The 18,422-nt window shown below is 41.2% G+C and overlaps 1 protein-coding gene and 1 long non-coding RNA gene across 8 annotated transcripts in view; one reads left to right on the top strand and one right to left on the bottom strand.

Moving 5' to 3' along the window:
* Positions 1 to 5,256: 5,256 nt before the first annotated feature.
* On the bottom strand, positions 5,257 to 8,618 carry LOC132245531 (uncharacterized). 2 transcript variants are annotated; one of them, XR_009457268.1, is made up of 4 exons: positions 8,052 to 8,134; positions 7,491 to 7,777; positions 6,662 to 6,770; positions 5,257 to 5,415 (listed from the first exon to the last, which is right to left on the bottom strand). It is a non-coding gene; the product is annotated as an uncharacterized LOC132245531 (long non-coding RNA). The 2 variants fall into 2 exon arrangements; XR_009457269.1 differs by lacking the exon at positions 8,052 to 8,134 and adding an exon at positions 8,553 to 8,618 and having other exon boundaries at positions 5,258 to 5,415.
* Positions 8,280 to 18,422, top strand: part of POGZ (pogo transposable element derived with ZNF domain) — a 46,302-nt gene continuing 36,159 nt past the window's right edge. For 2 of the 6 annotated variants that reach the window (XM_059718091.1, XM_059718089.1), the window contains exon 1: positions 8,281 to 8,432. The gene's annotated coding sequence lies outside the window, so the exon portion shown is untranslated. Of the gene's footprint in view, positions 8,433 to 18,422 lie in introns of all 6 variants that reach the window. The other 4 variants (XM_059718093.1, XM_059718092.1, XM_059718090.1 and 1 more) reach the window with 3 other exon arrangements.

Below are 18,422 nucleotides of genomic sequence, written 5' to 3'. Positions count from 1 at the left end.
TCCTCCTTTGGCAACAAGGGCATCTTCCCTGCTCGTCCTTCCCTGCAACCCAGACCACAGAGGCACTACAGCTTCTCAAGGAAACCATTTTAAGAATTTTTTTACATGAACAAGGCAGCCTCTTCTTCCCTTAACTATTTCTGGAAATGGCTAAACTGTTTTACTGAAACTTTATTAAACAAAAGATTGATAGAGACACCCAGAGTAGGAAATTTCAGCTGAGCAGATAGTTTGGCAAAGTTATAAGCAATCGATAACTTGTTATGATGGGAAATCTCAGGTATCATTAACTATTAAGTGGTACTCCCTGCACTCCTTTATATAGAACAGACAAAAGCTCCTCCCACCCCTTTTACTGGCTTCCCATAGAACCAGTGTTACTAATACTGTGGGGTTTTGTTCTTTTTAAAACAGCATTACTGCTATAAACACCATCTTGAAGGTTAAAAAATGCCCAACATATATTTACAAAACATGTTTCCAAATATCTTTCCCAGTTTATTCATAACAAGATGTGATCCCAACCTTATGAGCATTCAGCTGTCAGGCTGAGAAACATTAGTTTGATTTTGTTTTAAAACAGCAGGCATGGAAGTGGGCCTCTATGCAGCATTTCATGCCAACTTGGCAAAGTGGCTGTCTGCAAAACAAATGTTATTGGCCTCTTTTAGCTTTCACCTGACATTTCCAAAGCACACTTTTGCAGGAATTTCAACTTACAACTCATTTCTGATGATATAAAGCCATGTCTATTCTGCAATTCCATTATCCTGGAAGCAGACAGACTTACAATGTATATTACACATTTAATAATAAATAACAGTTTTGCCAATTCTCAATATGCTATCACAAATCTCACAATATTTGGTGTTTCTATTAAAACACCAGTTCAGTTTCTGCAATCTCAACTTGGGAGAATTTTAGTTGCAGTTACAATTCTAGACCTCAGGTGTGATGAGACAAACTTTAAAAAAAATCAAAAGCCAAAAAGAAAAAAAAGGAGACATTCTTTTTGAGAACCGTGTGGTTCTCAGCCAAATTTCCTGATTTCTAGGGACCTGACTCATGAGTTTTGAATGCTTGGGGTTGGCACTACTGAAATGGTGACAAACGGATGTTTAGAGACAATTGCAAAGGGAAATCTCAGCTGGGGCTGATGGAACGAACAAAACTGATGATTAAACAGACAGACACTTTAGTAACGACAGCAGCTTCCTGCAGACAACTATCCTGGTCCAGTGCCAAACACTAAATTCCTCTGGGCTATCAGGGTTTGATGCCAGAAGCCCTTCACTTAATTTTATTCAGCCTTTCCTTACGCAACCTCTCCAGAGGAGGAGTACATGTACAGTTAGTTAGTCAAGACCTGAACTGAAAATTGTAAAAAAAAAAAAAATGTGTGCGCGTGCATGTGAATTGAAAATTGTCAAGAAGTGTGCGAGTGAGTATTTGCAGTCCATTAAGAAGACCCTATCAAGGATTGAAGAAAACACCTACTCCAAATGAGGATCTGGTTTCTAATGTTCTTTCATTCCTACATTTCCTAGGTCACATGCTCAAGTGTACTTTTTAAAAAGAATTATATACTCTAAATCTGAACAGAGCACACTCAGCCTGATTGCCATATTTAAGCAGACAAGATTAAATTCCCAGGTATTTTCTTAGCAAAGAAGGATCTAAAATGTTCACTGAGAACTCAAAGGACATTCCCTGTTCAGAGGCTAAAACATTTTTAAAAGGGAATACCTTTATTATACAACTCCTGATTTGTTCCAACTGCCTCAGACAAAATCCCATAAGGACTTTATGTTGTAATGCCTCATTGAACTTAAAACAAACTAAGCAATCCACACAAACAAACCCTTAAAAATCCACCCCCCTACACTTTACAGCTGGCAGAGTTTTTACATAAGAAATTTACCTAAAAAAAATTACACCAAGAGCCACTCCGATCCCATTCCTCTGCCCTATCTCTTGCTGTGTTTTCTGCTCCCTGTCCTGTGTTCCCTACCCGATCTGTTGCTCTGCTTTCTACTCTCTACCCTATCCACCATTCTTCTTTCTGCTCCCTGTCTTATCCGCTGCCTGCCCCCTCCCTGATGTGTCACATGCCACACACAGAGACTGCTTGTGCCACTTGGCACCCATGCCACAGGTTGGCCATCCCTACCCTAACTCATGCTAACAGTCAAGAAGAAATTCCACTGATCCTATTGCAACAGGCAAGAATTCCTGTAGACAATATCTTTTATTGGACCAACTGTATGGTTGGTATAGACACAGGCAAGCTTTCACGTATCACAGTCCCCTTCTCCTTCCTCTACTGGAAGTTTTTTGTGACAAAAAGCATTATTCGGTATAAGTATATCATAACCTGGCTGCATATTTTTTGGGGACCAGAGTAAGGGATAGGCAGGTGTTCTGGAACAGTTTAAGAGGAACTAAAAATCTCCCCCCGATATCCCTTCTACTTCAGGGAGAGCAAGCACCAGATCTATACTTGGCACAGAATCCGTGGCCCAAAATGCTGGCATAATTGTTTTGGCCAGTACACTGAGTGGGTAATGAAATGACACAGCTCCAGCTCAAGGAAGTAAATCAATGTAAAAGGCTGGTAACAATCAACTGCTTAGTTGCAAGTCAGAAAATGTTTAGTTACAATGAGTGGCAACAGAAAATAATTTATTCTGAAGCCAACTGCTGATGAAAACCTATTATAAACCCTCTTCATCAGATAACATAATGTCCAGACATCTTCAAAATTAAAGATTACCTACATTACATTTTTAGTGTGCTCGTGTTTCTGGCCATTCACTAGAGCAAGTTGTAAAACCTATCAAGAAGCAGAAGATGAATAACTCCGCTGGAGAAGGTAGCTTACCAGAGGAATTTTGTATACCATCTAAAGGATGTTTTGAGCTCATTATCTGCTCAACACACTTAATGAAAGAACAGCTCTCTCAGATACTAACAATTCAGGCGGTGATCTTCATTTGTAAACTTAAAAAAGATTCAGAGCCATGTGGTAATTACAAAATGGTGTCCCTGTGAAACAGGCTACAAAATACCTATGGAAATCGTGGGTAATGGTTTACATACAATTATAGGGAAAGTAAGTAAAAAAGATCAGGAGGGGGTTATTTCACAGAAATGAGCATCAGATAATTTCTGAAGACTATTAGATATTATATCCTATTGATGTCTAAAAATAGTAGTGCTCTCATTAGGCATTAAGATTCTGATGAGGTTGAATGATGGGGTCTGGATTATGCCCTTAAGTGAAATGAGTCACAGCTCAAAAAGTCAATTAAAAAAAAATATTTATACACAACCTTCAATGGATATCTGGTATAAAATCACCTTCCTTATTTTACAGGGACACAAGTCGGGACTACCTTTTTCCTCACTGCAATCTGAAATGAATTGTAGAACCTGCAGCAGCCAGAGATGGCACCTCTGTTATCAAAATGGATGACATACTGTATATTGTTTTCTTTATTCTGGTTCTATCTTATTATTAGATAGTTATGTTATAAAACATTAATAATTATTAATTAATAAATGACCCAAAGAAAATTATTCTGGCCGACTGAGACTGTCATGGAGATATTTTGAAAGGGAATCACCTCCCAAATATAGCTATAAGTTAAATAATTCTAAATCAAAATTTGTACTATAACAAATATGGTACATACCATGTAAATTTAAACAAAGTGACAAAAACAAATTATTTGGAAATGAAGTTAAACATGAGACTGACTAATATGGTTTAAATATTACTGCAGTCCACTGATGCAAAATATCAAGAAAGATGCTGAAAAATTAAATTGGGGGGGAGAGGGGGGAAGCAACACAGTTGGTTTCTGCTTCACAGATTAATTAATGTCTTCTCTCAGATGCTTCCCAAGAAGGTTAGGGAGGCATATTTTAGAAAGACAGATATTTATTTCAACACTTATTCAGAAGAGAAGAATGGCAATACTCCAAACTCCCAAATCCAGTGCAAAACTAAAATATTCAGGAGTTTGAAAGTTTCTGATCTTTAGATTTTAATTTACTATATGTAAAATCATTATATATCCCAAGTCTGAATTCAAATGCAGAGAAAGAGAAGGCAAAGTATTTTAACAGTACAGAGGAATAATGAGACTTACTAAACTAAAATGGACATAAACAAAAAGGAGGAAAAATTAATTTCTAAACTCTGATAACTGTAGTAATGGGTGTTTCAAGCTAGCAATGTGCTTAAAGTTAGGTATGTGCTTAAGTACTTTGCTAAATAGGGACAACAGTAGAAAAACATTTTAGTGACATCATATTTAAACTGCTTTACCTCTTTAGCTGTCTAAACAGAAACTTCCTACTGCCAAGTGGCAACTTCTCTAAATGCATATCCTTATTCTTGTAGTCAGCCCCTTACTGTATGCTGCTGAATGAACTTGTGACTGAAAATACTGTGCTACATCTTGTTTCATTTCCAGAGCCAGATACAGCCTTGCAATGAATTTCTCAGTGATTATGAAACCACATGTTGAAACCTTTTGACTTCTTGCCTTGACACCAACCAAGTTGCAGGTGGTTCCAATTTTAGACTCATGGCAAAAACCCTGTGGCAGGCGTCCAAAAAAACTGGCAAGCTGCAGAAGCAACATACAATGCTCCAACTTACTATCTTTGGAACTGCTAGTTTGATATATCAATTAATCTTTGCTGCTTTGCTTAGATCTTTTGCTAAAATGTAATTTACACTATAAAAAAGGTCGAAGTTAGGTTATAATATGTACCTCAACCTACTTAATTATGGTAAATGGCATTACAATGTAGCTACATTATAAAAAAAAGTTATGTCTTGGTCAGGGTTAGTTCATGACCCTGCCCTAACCTTGACCCACTCTTAATAACAATTAGCCCTTAGGGAAATAGTTAATTATTTGTTATAATAAGTCTCTTGGACCTCTTTAGTAGCAGATACTTAATCAAAAAAATCCACTGCATATATCTAATAAATTGGACAGGACATGTATACTATTGCTGTTCACTGGATGGAATCACAAGTATTAATTTTTATGTCATATGCTCTATAATGTTAACAATCAGAGAAGTCTCCTTTATTCTGAGTTATATAAAGCAGGGTTAGGATTTGATTCCTATTTCTACTATCACCATGACTCCGAGTAGCGTAATATGAAGCATAGTGGCAGCCAGTAGTATTTGCTCCCATAGCACAAAATGGCATGGATTACCCTTTCATTCCATATCCATACACCAAAAATTATAAATAGCTCACCAATACTGAGATTCCTGCTGAATCCTCTCTTTCTTTTTTGCCCTGCTTATTAATTGCATCTTGAATTTAGCATCTCCATTACGTACACTGGATGAAGGCAAACAGGGCCTGGTGACTCCTGATGATCCCTATTTTAAATATAAGAAATATTGTAAATATAATGGACAAGTCCAATATGGTGGTGTGGTAAATGTTGATTTTGTTATTAATGGTGATCACAGTAGTTAGAGACCTGCTTTTGCTATAAAATGTTATAATTTGGAGTTGAATTGTATTAATAATGCCTGAACTCCTTTTAAAAGCTTTTTTGACCTTTTTAGTCATTAGGGTAGACCAGTAATGAAAATAGTAATTGGCTTCAAGGGATTTTGTTCTCTTATGATTCATAAATATTTCTACTTTAGAGCAAACATTCTTGGGGGAAAAAAAGTGAGAGATGCTGGTACTCTATGAAATGATTCCTTTCTACAATACCAAGCACGAGGGATTTCTGTCCCATGACTGCAGTTCCTCCTTACTACCGCAAAACACATAGATAAATAATAGTTACTTTTATTATTATTATTAACTTCACTGGCTTTACTCCAGCAGAGAATTCAGTCCATTACATCAGCAACAAATGATATATAGGTACATACATGCAAATATATCCCACCAACATGTGGCAGAAAACCTGATGCATCATGCAAGCTAGAAAGAATGACCGGCAATTCAAATCAAAGTGCTTGTTTAATCAATAACAGGATAATAATGACATCAATAAAAAATGAAATGGATAAATGCTAGTGACATCTGATTGCCATATAAAATTGATTCTTTTGATCAGACTATTATTTACCAACTTCACAGAAGTTTTGTGTGAATTAATAAATTAATATTCTTAAAGTGCACTGAAGATGCATGTAATAATTGCCAACAATTATTAGCAAATATGAACTATATACATATATTACTGTTGCTGTAAAAGGTATCATCTTATTAAAAATAAACATTATCCCATGAGTGATGAGTTATATATACACTTATTATTGTCTTTGTTCTGTGGTAAAAAAATCATAAAACTTATCAGCATTGCTAAATGTAATTATAAATAAATACGATTAGTATTCATTATTACAGAGGATATAAAACATTTAAATGTATATGTGGGAGAATGTCAACTTCCGATGAACGCTACTAGGTTGAGAGTCTGGGAGACTGAAAATTATCTAGTGCCAATCTAAACAAGTGTCAAACTTTAAATATTGAGAAGATACTGATTAATTATACTAGGATTATCCACATACTTGATGTTAGACACGTGCTTAAGCTTCCTATTGAAATGGGGCTGGTATACCTAGATGGGCAGAGCCTACAGATCTGCCCGGCACTCACCATCACATGAATATGCTTCAGTCATGGCCTGTTGGGGACCTTTATGGAGGCAGTAGAGGAGTTCAGTTTCCATGGCCCATTTAATTCTTGGGCTCATAGCTGTCGCTGCCTGAAAGGGAAGAAATTAATGCCAATGGTGATAAAATGACAGGTTTTATAGTAGGGACATAAAACCACCGTACTTCTGAATGTCTTTGGTCATCCATAGAAAAATATTACAATATGTCTGACAACAAATATGAACATTTGATTCCCAACACCTATTAGAAAGCCTCCAAAGTATTTGTCATTAACAACTTTTTCTTAACTAACTTGTTGGGTTCAAATCTTAGGTGATGGGTCTGAATGTTGAGATCAGGTCAGTAAATAAAATGAATTATAATAGCTCAAAACTACCAGCTGTAGGTGGCAGGTTTAAATGTCAACTACCAGGCTAATTATTTAAAAACATTACCCATTACAAACTGTGAGTTCATGTGCTAACAGTGTCACTAGGCACCTAACAGTCATCAGGAACCCCTCCCTATTACTAACCATTTAGAAAATCAGTAGCCATCGTGGGTGGTGGATTTGAGACACAGTGACGTTCCTACCTACTAGTTAATGACTGCTGCAGGTGGTGGATTTGAGACACAGCCATGTCACTATCTATCTCATAGCTAATGACTGTTGCAGGTAGTGGGTTCGAGACACAGCAATGTTGCTGTCTACCTCATAGCTAACGACCACTGCAGGTGGTGAATTCAAGAAACAGCCATTTTGCTATCTACTTCATAGCTAACAACCATGGCAGGTGGTGGGCTCGAGACACAGCCATATCTCTGCCTACCTCATAGCTAACGACCATTGCAGGTAGTGGATTCAAGATACAGCCAGGTTGTTCGTCCTGCCTAAATCGCTAAGCAGCAGGTTCAGGTGGAGACCTAACCATGTCACCAAGCCCAAGCGGATGATCCTTATTGGCAGCAAATTAATTTCAAGACCAACCCGTGCTGCCAACCCCATGGCCAACAACTGAAGAAGGCGGCAAATTCAAGCCCAACTGGTGACCCTTCCAACACCAGCAACGGCTGTTGGAGGTAGGTTCAATCCACGCCTCTGAGATTCTCGGCTTGCCTACGGAAAAAAACATGGCGCACATGAGGGCGAATGGAAACATTAAATATTTGGCTTTTACCACAGAGGGGGGTGCGGCAGAGCAGCTCCCCCAGCATGGCTAGCAGGGCCCTCAAAGGGCGCTGCTGATCCTACCCTATTCCTCCACTCCTGCACCTTGCCACCAATTTCTGGACCTGGAGGAATGGAGCCCACCCAAAAAAAAACCCCTAGGGGCCTCCCACCTCCAAAAAAAACAATGGAAAAAAAAATCCCCAAATAATTTGTGCCTCACACAAACTTCACCAAGCCATGCTAGGGTGCGCCCTGCTCCTAGTGATGTCACCCCTTAGCCAGCCAATCCCAAAGCAGCTTGGGAGCCGAGGAGGAAATGACGTCACCGTATCCCTCCGCCAGCCAGGTCCCCTTTTTTGTGTGTGTGTGTGTGTGTCTGTTGGTGCCTTGTGTGTGTATCAACCCGCAGCGCTTTTTTTTTTTTCTCCTTTTCCGGGGGGGGTGTGCAAAAAAAAAATTATTCGGGGGGGGGAGGGGGAAGCTCATGCAACCTGCCCTCCCCTTCCCGCTGCCCTTTCCGAGGTGCTGTGGGGGTGCGTGTCCCTTTAAGAGCGTGCGAGAGCCGCCTCGGCTGAGCAGCGGGAGAAAGCGAGTGAGGAAGGTGAGTTGGCGCGAGCCCGTTATGTGGGGGGAGGGGGGGGCGGGCGCAACGGAATCAACCGGATCGGGGCGGGGGGGGGGTGAACCGCGGGGGGGGGTCGCGCGGGTGGCGGTTGGTTACCGTTGGAACCGGTTCGAACCGCCCGGGCCGGGGGGCGGGGGAGGGGAGGGGAGGGAGGGAAGGAGGCAGGGAGTGGGGGGGGAGGCGGGCGGGAGAGCGAGCGAGGGGCCGCGCGCGCCGTACACAAAGCGGCCGCGAGACGCTGTTGGCGGGGAGGAGGAGGAGGAGGAGGGAGCGCGAGGGGAGGGGCCGCTCCCGCTGGGCGGCGGGATACTGCCTCGCTGCCTGGAAGGCGGAGTGATCCGCGCCCCCCCCCCCCTCCTGCTGAGGCGGGTAGTGACCCCCTGTGTGAAGCGCCCCTCATGCTAGAGTGCCCCCGCCTCAGCCCTGTCTGCAGGGGGAGGGGACAGGCTGCACCCCCTCCCCCTTTCCCCAAGCTGGTGCTGGGTGGGCGGCCATGTTGGGCAACGGGATTATTTTTTCTCTCCCTTTTTTTTTTTTTTTTTTTTCTTTCTCAGCAGCCACAATGAGCTGAGGCTGGCTGGCGGGGGGAGGTGCGGCCCCGCCTTTGCAAAGGAAGAACGGACAGGGCATTTGCTTCGGGGGTCTTTTGCGGGGGCTGCTCTGGCCCTCCACCTCGTAATCACGGGGGTGCCTCGTAATCCTCGAGGCCTGAGTCTGAGTTGCTCCCCTTGGCCTCTCCTCAGGGGCTTCCCTTGGTCCAGGGGGTTTTCCTTGGCAAGCTTGCTGCTGGGCTCCCTGGCGAGGGCGTTCCCTCTGGCCCCAGTGAAGCGTCTTAGCCCTGTTCTCCTTGGTCTGGCTGCCCCACAGGGTGAGAAGCATTGCTTTGGCCTGACAACTGCTTTTCTTTCCCCCTTCAGAGTGATTGAGGATGGCTGACACCAGGGCATCCTTTAAAGTTACCTTCTGCTTGCTATCTTCCTCTGCACATGGGACATGGAGAATGTGCGGGTCCAGGCAGGAACACCCCCCTCTACGCATGCACGCAGGCACTGACAACGCATGCTTTGCTTTACTGACTTAACAGTAGTTGCAGCTGTTGGCAGGGCACACCAAATGTCTGCAAGTGACTGACCGTGAGGAGGGGGAGGCCGATATTTGTTTCTGGAGATGTCCTGTAGTGGTTTATGACAAATGGGCCTGCCCCGTTCTACACCCCGCTATCCTGTATCTCGCTACTTGCGGGTCATGCTGATTGTAACATCTGCCTCTGAATACAAAGTGTAGCTAATTATTATATATGCATTCCTAAATTGCCCCTGGGTATAAAATATATTGACATAAATCACATCAGAGACTGCCTGTCTGATCCATCCACCACATCTACCCAAATGTCCTCCAGCTTGTAGCTACTCTGAGCCTCCAGCGTGTCTGCGGGTTCTGCAAATGTTATGGTTGCCCTTTTTGTGTATGTGCACACATCCAGACACACACGCACACACTTTATGTATGTGCATGCACACTCGCACACACTTTATGTACATCTGCACACACCTTGTTAATAGAGGTACAGATGCACAAATACTAACTGGCCATGACCCTTCAAATGGCTCCATATGGGCAGACCTTTGCACCTGCACATATACCCACTGAAATTTAGCAGAGTGTTATGTGGAAATAGCTTGCACAGAGCTGGTGATCAAATCAGAGCCAAGATGATGCACATACCGTTAGGTTTAGGCAGAACAGGCTTGCAATTTATGGGTAGGTCTGGTCTCATACAAGATCTTAGAAGTGTAGGACCAGTCACTACGCACAGATATATCAGAAAGCAAGTTTTAATTCTGCCGTTCTAACTATGGGAGCAAATAATTTTAATGAATGTATTATTATATATTTTCTATATATTAATATATTGTAATAGGCATCCCATGCTTGAAAGCTTTAATAATACAGCTAATAAAGTGATAACAACATAGACAATTTAATAAGCCTTTTAAAACAATCACTCTAGATGGTGAACTAAAATGAAACACATCAGTTAACAAAGAGTACAATTGTTTTGTCCTGCAAGTTGCACCTCAAGTACCCAAACCCATCCCCTTCCATCTGAAATGCTGCACAGAGGTTTAAAATAGTCATATCAGCAATGATGAGATGGTCGCATAAGATCCAATACCTGTTCTTTTTCTTTCCTGCTTAAGAACCAGTGTCATATGTCAAAGTTGATGGAAGTTACTTTTCCAGGTTATAGATTGCAAATTATTTCAATAACAGGGGGTTATGTCCTGTTCTAAGCATGGGATTAGTTTACATTGTTGAGAAATATTTAATACAGTATCATCAGTTTTCAGAGATGGTACAAGATAAGATACACTCCTTCCTCTGATTGTTTACCGTTAAAATATGGAGGGAAGACAAGGGACAAGACAGCAGCTCAGATGAGGGGAGTGTATAGTGGCAAGGAGAGAAGTGGGACAGACCAAGGAGGTGGGTGTGGAGGGAGATTGCGAAGGACACAGCTTGATTCAGTGCATTACTGTACTCAATTTCTGTCTAGCATGATTCTACTTAAGGAATTAAACCCTTTTTTTTTTAAAGTGAAGGGGTCTGATTTTTAACTTTGTTTTCTGGCCTATTTAAGCAAATAGGGGGAAAAAATTGAAGTGGCAGCTACTTAGGGATATAGCACTTTCCCACATTCAAGAATTGTGGAAGGAAACTGAAATGTTAACTAAGATGCACCATAAATACCCTCAGGTTAAATCATCTAAGGAGCTATACCAATTGACAAACTTGTTTGGAAAGAAGAATGTACATAAATGTACACAGTAGTGTTAAATTAATCTTTGGGATACACGTAATAGTCTTAGTCAACTCCTACAGTTCTTAGCCAAAACTCATTGGGTCATGGCCTGCACCTCAAGGAAGAGGAGGGAGAATGTAGTTCACACACCCACTGCTCAACTCTGTTGCAGGCTAAGGTAGCCCAGTAGTACCTCTGTTTCAGCTGTTCTTCTGTAGCTCTGCATATAAATAGAATGACTTTGGTGCAGATTTGTTGTGGGCAGCGTACCTTCCCCTTTCTTGACGCTCCTCTTTATCACCCCACAACCCCCCCTGACTGGGAACAGTCCCAGAAATCTTGTGTACTTTGGGGTCTGTTCTGGAGAGGCACACACGGGTCTTTTGCACCAGCTTGCTCAGTAGTGCTCAGCCTCTGGGTTGTGGGATCCATGTCATCCAGCTCATGCAGCTCCCCACAGGTCCAGAAATTTGGTGGTGGGGGAGCAGCGGAAGCGCTAATCACTGCTTCTCTGTGGGGACCCACAGGGAGTGCCGCAGACTGGATAACATGGGCTGGCACACTGAGTCATGCTGGTGTGCTGGATTGCACCTGCAGATTAACCCCACAGGGGATCTGGCCCAGTCTGACTCCATGCTATTCATTCCACCCCTGGTGCTGGAAAGTTGGGCACTACTGCCTTAGCTGGATCAAGGATTCATAGATGTTAGGGTCAGAAGGGACCTCAATAGATCATCGAGTCCGACCCCCTGCATAGGCAGGAAAGAGTGCTGGGTCTAGATGACCCCAGCTAGATGCCTATCTAACCTCCTCTTGAAGACCCCCAGGGTAGGGGAGAGCACCACCTCCCTTGGGAGCCCATTCCAGACCTTGGCCACTCGAACTGTGAAGAAGTTCTTCCTAGTGTCTAGTCTAAATCTGCTCTCTGCTAGCTTATGGCCATTATTTCTTGTAACCCCCAGGGGCGCCTTGGTGAGTAAATCCTCACCAATTCCCTTCTGTGCCCCCATGATGAACTTATAGGCAGCCACAAGGTCGCCTCTCAACCTTCTCTTGCGGAGGCTGAAGAGGTCCAGGTGCCCTAGTCTCTCCTCATAGGGCTTGGCATGCAAGCCCTTAACCATACAAGTGACCCTTCTCTGGACCCTCTCCAGGTTATCTACATCCCTCTTGAAGGAGACAGCAGGACAATGATGAATTGGGTCTGTTGAATTAAGGTTTTATATAAGGATCTGGGATTGGGTCTTGTGTGTTCAAATTAAAATTAGTGTCACGGTGTTTTGGATGAAGTAAGTCCTTTCTTTTATGTCAAACCTAGGTTTGCTAGATTGTATTCAGATTTCCCAGGTTAAAGTTATTTCCTCAAGTGGCTTAGTCCAGATGACCAAGATCTATGCTACTTTGTTATAAACCTGCTATATTTGAAACTAAACAAGTCAGTTCATTACTTCTTGCCTGAGTTTTTCTAATCTGTAAAATGATAATGATGATTCTTCTTTATCTCACGTGTGTTCCGAGGATTAATTAGTGTTTGTAAACTACTTTTGAATGTTTGGGATAAATAAGAGAATTGCAAAATATTTAATCTTTAAACACAATTTTTTCTTTTTGTTTTCAAACCACCCATATAGTAAGAAGGAAATCTATTTATCATTTAGTAGCAAGGAAATTCTTATGATCTGATATTCTGTTCTTTGGACTGATATTGTGTGGTAGATGATTCTACTGTTGAGCAAAAAGTGGGCTGTGAACAGTGTCCCAAAATATACCAATCTGTATTTTTAATTATAAAATTAATTTTAAAAGTTTTTAGACCAAGGGTATCATATCTTATGTGAACTTTTTTTAAAAAAAAAAAGCAAATTTATGTACGTGTAACCTGTGTGTGATAACTGATTTTTTTTTTGTTAAGGAATATCAAGTAATATATAACCACATGACTTTTAGAGATCACATCATTCAGACACACCTGCCTTATTTATTCTGCAGCTGTTATATAAAACCCCGCTATCCACAGGTGCTTCTGATAATGGAAAACATTTGGGATTCTCTCCAGTAAATCAGTACTGAATGAAGTTTATGGAGTTATACCAGGTTAAAATTTACCTTAGATAGGAATAAGACCCTTGACTGTTGAGCTGGTATGAATATTAGGCAAGTTTGCCTCAACACATAATGCAAGTTAGTATCAAAAGGGGGCTTTGTAACTACAGTCTCCTTTAGCCTTTTATCTGACAGTCTTTTAAATAATTGTGATGTCTATAGTTGAAGGGTGTTTTTGAAAGCTAAAGTTATAACTAAAAATTTTATACCAAAGACTAAAACTCCTATCCTTTCCTTGTCCTATGCTTTTGTCAAATTTTCTCGAAGAAAAATGGTAGTCCATACTGGCTATGTTTCATACGCACTTAATTGTTCAGCTCATTGATTATTTGATAAATATGATTGGAGCCTAGACTAGATGCCAAATTTCAGCTGAAATTGGAAGAGACAAGTAGCCTTTTTGTAACGAGGTAGGGAGAAAAAATCTTTTTCCACTTTAGGGTAATCTGTCTACTTGGATGTAAATTAAAATTCTTTATTCTTGGATCTCCACCAATAATGGTAGCTGCTTTTAGCAGAACATGTAACAAATGCTAACTTTTTAATACAAGAGCTTCATGATCATTGGCCAAATGATTTTTTTTTCTTGTGGTAAAGTTGAATGTGATATATGTTGTTCAAGTAAAACAAAGAGGCGATATTTTGTATTAGCGCTAGTTATGCACAAATAATACATTTTTTAACTATAAAGGTCACTTTCTACTTTTCAACCAAAGTAGGGGGAAAAAAGCCTTGTATCTAAAATGTTTTATTTCTTGCAGTATATTTAGCACATTTAGTGACTTTTTTTTGGCATCCATATTTGCAAGCAAGCATCTGCCAGCTCTGCGCTGAAAAGCTAAATGTAGAATATTTATCACTGAGATTAATCATTTTATTGAGCAAGGGCTTCTTACTTACAAAAATATGCAAGATCAAAGCTATGAAAAACAAAGCTGTTACGTTGAAGAAGAGAAGACATTTTCTTAGTTGAGCTGATGAAATGCTGTGCATTTAATGCAAGTTAGTGTCAAAGAAGCTTGTAACGACAGTCTCCTTAGCATTTTGTCTGTGCGTATTTTAAATAATTATGAGGTGTTGAATAATATTTTCTTAATAGTGTGTGCTGAGATTTCCTCTATAGTTTGAACCTTAGCTGATAGACATACCATGCATTCTTTAGTCTATAGCTCTGGCTCGCTGTTCTGTCTTAAGTATTTATAGAGGGACCATCACTATAGTATCTAGGCCCTGTTGTTCATTTGCTGTGGAGTAATATGACTCCAGACAAATGGTTACTGTTTTAAGTGTCACCATTCTTTTACCAGCTCAGAGCAGCTTTGTCCAAGAAGCATTACATGGAATTTTTGTTCTAGATATTTCTGCGAGGATCTTGAAAATCACAAATATGTGGATATTGGTTGTGACGCTGTTTCACTAGAAATGGGAATCTACCTCGTGTTTTTTAACAAGTCCAAATGTTAAAGTTTATATCAAAGGAGAAAGAAAAGGGTGTTTTAGGCATATTGATTCTTCTTTTCCTTTACAAAGCAGATCTTAAAGGTTGGGTGAGGTTGTGTTTTTTGGGTGGGGGGGTTTGACACTTGAGAGCTTTATTTCTCAGAATGTGTTTGTTTGTTTTTTTATTTTTTGTCATCCAGACATTTCTTTTGTTTTTGCATAAGAGGAAGTTTGTAAGGTCTTGGTTCTATTTATGTCTGTGTCGCTGATTGCCTGTGTGATCTTGGGCACTTCGTATCTTTGGGACTCAGTTGCCCACATTTTAAAATGAGAGTAATAATATGCTTCCTTAATATGACGGTGTTGGGAAGATATAATACCCTAAAAGTGTTTCTGAAATACTCAGCGCTATGGTGATGAATGTTATGGGGGGGAGGGAAGGAAAATAACTTTTCAAGTGATACTTTAATAGAAATAGAAAAAATAGGATTTAACAATACAATTATATGTCCATAATTACTTGTGAGAGTTCTTTGCCTGGCTTTATGAAAAATACTTGTATAATTAATTTTAATGGAGACTAGCGTAATGTACACTGTACAATTAGCCAAGCTCATAATGATAAACAGTGATTTCTTTTTTTCCTGATATCAATTTATTTTCTAATTAAGAAGTTTATTATTTTTACTAATCAACTATTCATTTGTTTTGTTTTCTCATTTGTCACTAGGATTTTTGTTCACTGAATGGGCTATTTTTAATCAAACGTTTGTATGCAGTATTCAGTGGACATGTAATAGACTTGCTTAGCAGGCATGTATGTATGCATTCGTTTCTTTAAAAGATATTCATGAGAGGGAGTTTGGTTACTTTAAGTTATAATAACTTGGCTGAAATAGTATCTTAAATTTGTTTTCCTCTTCTAGAATAACATAGGAGGACCAATTGATCATTTTCTTTAGAAATTGGTGGTGATAATAGCTACATAAACACACTTGCTGCCTGCTTTCCACACTGGGAAGAAAGACAATAGTAGCCATTTTGTTGATTAACTTTAAATCCTCATCCTGCTTTTTTTTTTTTTAAACGTCTCCCAGGACGTGGAAGTCTAAAGCTCCAGGTATTTTAAATAGATATGTTGGTCTAAAGCCTTGGTTGTCAGCCAGTGCTGTGGCACCCTGGGGTGCCTCCAGATTCTTTGAAAGGTGCCATGAGGTGTGAGGAGATAAGCACAGGCTGAGGCTTGTCCCTGCCTGGCCAATCTCCCACCCCCACTGCTTGGTCCCTCTGCCGGGAGATAAACACTATAATATAAAAGTTAGTTTTTGAAATTGGGTGTCACTCAATTCACAAAAGTTATGGAAGCCTCCCTCAAGTCCCCAGAGCTTGAAAACTGCTGATCAAAAGCAAAGAACAACGAATTGTTCTGTAACTTTTGTTCATGTGTTCCAGCTCAAAATATCAAAAATAGATCTGATGTGATGGATAAAGACAATCCTTGAAGCGCTTCCTTATGTGAATGATTTTACAAAAGATGTAGTGTGTGCGGTAGGCATCAGGGACACTTGTGGATGCTTGCCCATGGCCCAGGATAAATGTCATGAATTCACCAGGCATCCAGGCAGGTTGGCTGTAGTCATTGGCTGCTGTGCCACCTGCTGATCAGGCAGCCTGTTATCCACAGGCTGTCCTCAGGCAAGTGGTACCTCCTAGAAAAATGAGGGGGAGATACAGGCAGAGCTGAAATGAAGAGCTATTAAGGGAGAGAGTGGAGCAGCAGGTGCTTTGACAGGTGAGCAGGGCACACGTTATTGGAAGAAGGGTTGGGAAAGGAATGATTTTGGGAGAAAGGGAAAATGATGTAGGATGGCTTGGAGGGAAGGAGCACAGAAGCTACTAGGAGAAACTGTTGCGGGCACAACATGAAGAGGGGAGAGGTGCTAATATAACCAGTACCACTCTATAGCAACTACTTCTCTACCCCCACAAGTTCCCAGCAGCCTCACAGGCCCCCTGCCTACCTGATTATTCTTGTCTGTAAAATGTTACACATGGTGCTGGCAAGCTATGGTCTCGCTAACAAGAATCAGTAGTCTTTTAGGCTGAGAGGTGCTGGTAGCTCAGCATGAGACTGATGGGTGTGCTAAGCACCTCCCATTCAGGCTAAGTGAGGGAACCATTAAGTCAGGAGTATAGCTTGTAGGTTGTATTTATACCCAAAAGCTTGCAAAGAAGAATTTTTCCAACTATTTGAGTTGGTCTAATAAAAGATACCAGATTTACCCAAAGAATCTTGGAACCATTAAGGGGTTGTTGTTTTTTTGCCTACTCGTAACTGGAACAATGGAAGGCGCCGCATAAGAACTGGACCAGCAAGTCTGGGCAGTAACTGGGGCATCTGTTGGCATTTTATGGCTTATAACAAATACAAGGGTTGGGCAGCATCTGGGGGTACTGCTCATTTTGTGTGTATGTGAGAGCACTAGATAGACTAGGGCAGAAACACCAAAACAGATGGGTGTAGAAGTGGCTGGGATAGCCAGTGAGATACCCAGAATGTGGATAGCCTTGGAAAAAAGCCATCAGAAAAGCCAATGGCACTTTATCGTGCATCAGCAGATGCATGACGAATAGATCCAAGGAGGTGATACTTCCCCTATATGGGGTGCTGGTCAGACCGCAGTTGGAGTACTGCGTGCAATTCTGGGCGCTGCACTTCAAGAGGGATGTGGATAACCTGGAGAGGGTCCAGAGAAGGGCCACTCGTATGGTTAAGGGCTTGCAGACCAAGCCCTACGAGGAAAGACTAGAGAACCTAGACCTTTTCAGCCTCCACAAGAGAAGGTTGAGAGGCGACCTTGTGGCTGCCTATAAGTTCATCACGGGGGCACAGAAGGGAATTGGTGAGGTTTTATTCACCAAGGCGCCCCCGGGGGTTACAAGAAATAATGGCCACAAGCTAGCAGAAAGCAGATTTAGATTGGACATTAGGAAGAACTTCTTCACAGTTCGAGTGGCCAAGGTGTGGAATGGGCTCCCAAGGGAGGTGGTGCTCTCCCCTACCCTGGGGGTCTTCAAGAGGAGGTTAGATAGGCATCTAGCTGGGGTCATCTAGACCCAGCACTCTTTCCTGCCTATGCAGGGGGTCGGACTCGATGATCTATTGAGGTCCCTTCCGACCCTAACATCTATGAATCTATGAAAAAGCTTAGAGAGAGAGAAATGAAAAACTGTAGAACTTTTTGTTCAAAGATGATACTTTTTATTAGACCAACTAAGAAATCACAATCTTTCAGACACACATGCCATTCCTCAGGCTCAGGGAAAATTAAAGATGGTAAAACATCCCTGTAGGTAAAAGAATATATACTTAATTTTTGCATACAGGAAGCTGAAGGTAGAAATCTGTTCCTCTGGGTCCAAGAGAGTATAGAGAGAGAGAAAGAACATTTGGGATAACTGGTGACTGGAAAGACACTTGGAGCTGATAGCAAAACAAAAAATTCCTGTTCTTTCCATCTTCAGGGAAACAGAACTCTGCATATTCCTGGTATACTAACAAGATTGTAGCGGAGACCTTCCTTTACAATCATTTTCTCCACTTTAACCCAAAGAGTCCT

This window comes from Alligator mississippiensis, chromosome 15 (genome assembly GCF_030867095.1).
Source record: "Alligator mississippiensis isolate rAllMis1 chromosome 15, rAllMis1, whole genome shotgun sequence".
Lineage (NCBI taxonomy): Eukaryota > Metazoa > Chordata > Crocodylia > Alligatoridae > Alligator > Alligator mississippiensis.
Note: the sequence above shows the minus strand (reverse complement) of the source record. Positions and strands in the feature narration are given on the sequence as shown.